Here is a 5000-nt window from a genome sequence, read left to right on the forward strand (position 1 = left end):
GAATAGGATGACACATTGACAATAATAATATAATATAATATAATAATAATAATAATAATAATAAATAATAATAAGGACGCAGGATGCAACCCGGAACCCCACACTATAAACAACACCCAGTCGAATTGGATGACATATTGACATATAATAATAATATAATAATAATAATAATAATAATAATAATAATAATAATAATAATAATAATAAGGACGCAGGATGCAACCCGGAACCCACACTATAAACAACTCAGTCGAATAGGATGACATATTGACAAAAAAATAATAATATTAATAGTAGTACTAATAATTAATATTATAATGATAATCAGTATCATTGTAGTAATAAACTATTTGTGTTAATTTTCCCGAAAACCCTTTAAATTGCTAAAGGTAATCTTTCCACGCACTAATTACCAAGTCAGTTAACCGATTAATTAGGATGAAAATCGCGCGATTACTTCACACAAGCGGAAACCGATAATACATTTAATTATCCGCGAAATCAAGCGGTAATCTCTATCTATCCCAACCTAAAATTAAACTGCATTTTACATCAGGATGCAGCATTTACCTGTATCAGACCGAGGATCTAGTTAAAAACTTAATTATCCCAGTTATGCGTACTATACTTTGGATGTTATCGGTTACAAAAAACAACACCTTTATTTGGTCTGCTAGGAAATTCTTATCACATAAAACACGATGGGGTATCATATACAAATGGTATAATGTAAAGCAAGCCATGCGCGTAAAGGACTGACTGACACGCTGATTTGACCGAGATTGGCATGAACAGGCCAATCTCTATCGTATATGGGGGTTAAAAAAGACAAACTCGGAAAGACTAGCCAGTCCTCTCATCTTTTCAACATGAACAACCAGACAGGTCAGTCTAGCCAAGACTAGCATTATCCCCCGCCAGTCTGTGGTGTGTGTGGGGATGGACTATCAGGACGACAGGGTTGACCCACCTATTTTGACACGGATTTTATTCCTTACCTTTCAGTAGTCTGCAGTTTCGCCCCCGTGGTAGTAATCTGCACTTTTGCTTCCCGCGGTAGTAGACTGCAGTTTTGCCCCACTCCTCCCGGTCGTAATCTGAAGTTTTGCCCGTCGTGGTTACAAGGAGTTACTAGGATTAGGATGTCTCAAAAAATTGTTAGCCCATCCGAGGAGACATCGTGTGCTCACTTATCTGTAGGAACAGTTTTTACTGTGTATTCACAGTGTCCTAATGATTTTGTCTAGCTTTCTTTTAAACTTTTCCACACTGTTGAGTAGTCTTCAGTTTTCCCATATGTACTATATGGGCCCAAGATGTGGTCTTTTGATTTACTGATTTTCACAGCAATGTTGCTAGGAACCTTAATGTTGCAATTAACCTTTCCTCTGGAGGCATAGACTTCCTTATTACTGTATCTTTTTTTTTTTTTTTTTTTTTTGGAGACATAAGGAATAAAAGATCGCCGAAGACATCATCAGTCATTCTTAAATAATTTCTATAATCTTCCGGGTTATTTTCATTTAATTCTTTCAATAAAGTCATATGATAAAACCTCTTTCTTAGCCATGGTTTCACCCATACTTTACGATTTTTCTTGCATATTTCATGCTCGTATCCGTCTTGCAGGGGTGCTATTGTCATTGTTGCACTTATCTTTCTTTTATTTGGTGCCATGATTTAAAAGTATTCATTATATCAGGATAGTACAGGACTGAAAGGAACACGGCCACTGCATACTAGGTCTGCCCTCTCGAAATATGCGTAGAGCAAGGAATCTGTGGGTATGGGCATTACCCAGGCAGTCTCGAAATATGCGTAGAGCAAGGAATGTGCGGGTATGGGCATTACCCAAGCGGTCTCGAAATATGCGTAGAGCAAGGAATCTGCGGACTGGAGCGCGCGCTAATCCGTCTACACACCCGACGTCGTCTAATCCGGGCCTAAATCTCTCATCACTGTACTGTGTTTTTTTCCATCTGTCCACTCGCCTGTGGTGTTTGCGTATGGTAACACTGCGTCCCGGCCTTTAGATGGTTACATTCAGCTTACATTCAACAATAATAACAATATCCTATTTCGAATATTAACGATGTAATTCGCATACAGCAAATTATTAAAATACTTTTCAGTTGCAAATGTACACCCAGATATCCTATTATTTACCTAAAACTTACACATAGCGTAACTATCTAAAGCCTGGGACGCAGTGTTACCATACGCAAACACCACAGGCGGATGGACAGACGGAAAAAAAACAGAGTATAGGTACACTACATAACTTAGGCGGGCCACTCACAGTCGATCTGGTCGTACGATAACTGAGTAGGAGAAGACTCCAAAAAAAGTGACTGCAAACTCAAGTTACTGCCCGGTCTGAACAAAGTAGTCAGTCTTAAGTTGGCAGCCACACAGTTCGGACGTGGCGGAGGGAATATCTGATAATGAACCATATATACTCAGACTGTGCCGTTGCAGCCAATATAACAATGAAAAAAAAGCCACGAAAAAGAATATTGGGTCAATGATTGGTTGTTGAAGAAAGAAAATCTCACATATATTCTTTTTAAAGGAAATACAGGTAGCTCCCAGGGATTGCTATGATAAACGTAGAAGTGGACGAGTCAACATTCAATTTTGTAGGAAGATAATAACGGTCGTACAAAAGGACACATGCATGACGAAATCCACAACGCCCTAAGGCAGGCCAAGTGCCACATTACGCTACTTAGCGACTGACTGTTCTTATCAAGATATAAAATTGAGTGTGGCCATATCGCTCAAAGATCTTGGAAGAGTCATGCTGGAGACATGTTAAGCTATTAGGACAACGCTCTGCAAAGACTACATAATAAAGATAAATAAAACTCATGTATACATGTTTGTATCCGATAAAAAGTAAACAAACTTTTAGAAACTCAAAATAATTGACTTCTACAAATATACCAAACAGTTTGTAGTGTATAAAATTAGTAAAGGAAATTACAAAAGTCAAAAGTTAAAAGGTAATAAATCTTTGTGTAACCAGTCATTACACTACACTATTTCGCAATCAACACCAAGTGCGTACAAGAAAATTATAAGGGTATGAGGGAGGTTTTATTACCTCCCATAATGATTTTACTATTACATCGTCTCCAGTTCTCCTTTAAATCATATATCATTTAAGAGCTTTTTAGCATATATTCTTATTTCGTTTATTTTCTTATTTTTCTTTTACTTTGGAATATAAATGATTAAACGTCCTGAGCGAGGCACCGATTTTTTGTTTTGTTTTGAGAAATAACTTCACGTATTGTATAATATGCATTACTATTTATATATATAAATATATATATATCTATATATATATATATATATATATATCTATATATATATATATATATATACATATATATATATATATATATATATATATATATATATATATATATATGTGTGTGTGTGTGTATAATATATATATATATATATATATATATATATATATATATATATATATATATATATATATATATATATATTAAAAATTTGTACTTTGAAACCTTGTCGTTACTCCAGGATCTAGAAACGCTACGTCCTTCAGTCTCCAACATCACTGTGTTGAATGAAAATTTTATGCAATTCAATTTTGTTTACACTCATAAGGTAAACTGCAATTATATAAAATTTGACAAAATTCAGCATGTAAAGAAATAAGAAAAATATTTATATATATCATATCTAAGGGACGAAACGTCTTATGCAACACTAACTGATTTCTTAGATGTCTCTACTTTCATTAATTCTTTGCTACATGAAAGACTTATATATATTATTAATCTTTTTGTTCACCATTTCTTTCGTTGCACCAGGACACGTTTTTCTTTAGTTTCTCAAATATCGACTGATAAGCTGCATTTCTTTTGTGTTTGTCAGAATATTCTTTACTTTTTATATTCCACAGACATTGCTACGACTTATAAATCGCGAAGAACCCCGTCCAGAAGTCTTTATCTATCGAAAGTCTGAAATGTTGAACGATATCCTCTTCTGTGCCGCTTCTTGGTAAATGAACCTCCTAGTTCAAGCCTCGTCGAAGACACCACTCACGGTCAAAGTATCAGTTCTGAACGACTTAATCTGAGAGACCTTAATTTGACTGTCGTGTCGGACCGTGAGTTGCTCATTCTAACCTCAACTGACAGGTTTGTCGATCCAGCTTGACTTCCGGGCTTGATTAGATCAGACTTGACTAAAATACACCCCACTCACATTCAAACTTGTTTAAACTCCGCCCATTTCGATCAGGCATGACAAATCCTATCTATCTTGAGTGGCCGGCCGTGACCTCTCGTAGTAGGGAAACAATTGTGTGTGTACACGTGTGTGTGTGTGTGTGTGTGAAATCGGCCGTGGATCTACTAATTTACTTGTAAAATGAAAATATTTTGCTGAATGGGACAATTTGACCAAAAAAAAATTTCTATATCCAAATGATACAGTCATACTGGCGGATTATCGAAGCATACATCAAATTTTGTTTATGAATCTTTAGTTTTAGATGACTTCGTATGAAATATTCCGTGGAATAAAGGGTAATAGATCTCCCAGGGAATTAACATAGAAGTACTCGAAATTCATGGATGCTATTTCATTTGACAGCGAAATAATTATGATGTAGACCATAAGAAAAATCAGACTTTTAGTGAATAAATACTAATAAAATTATCTGAATTGAAATCGCGATACCTGAGTACTTCACATCAAATCAAAATCGAAATCATACTTCACCATTCCCTTATTCATATTTCGTGTCCCAGAAATAGGAGAAAATATCAATAAATGAAAAAAAAAACTAAATAAATGCAACCGAGAGTGAGAAATCCAGAAAAGGAATAACCTGCGGTATTCAGGGTTTAATATGCGACAACCAGGAATTAAAAATAAAAAAAACTCTAAGCATTTCCTATCCACAGACTTGTAGGCAAAAAAAAACCTCCTTCATTAAAGCCTCATATTGC

Source organism: Macrobrachium nipponense, chromosome 44 (genome assembly GCF_015104395.2).
Source record: "Macrobrachium nipponense isolate FS-2020 chromosome 44, ASM1510439v2, whole genome shotgun sequence".
Taxonomy (NCBI): domain Eukaryota; kingdom Metazoa; phylum Arthropoda; class Malacostraca; order Decapoda; family Palaemonidae; genus Macrobrachium; species Macrobrachium nipponense.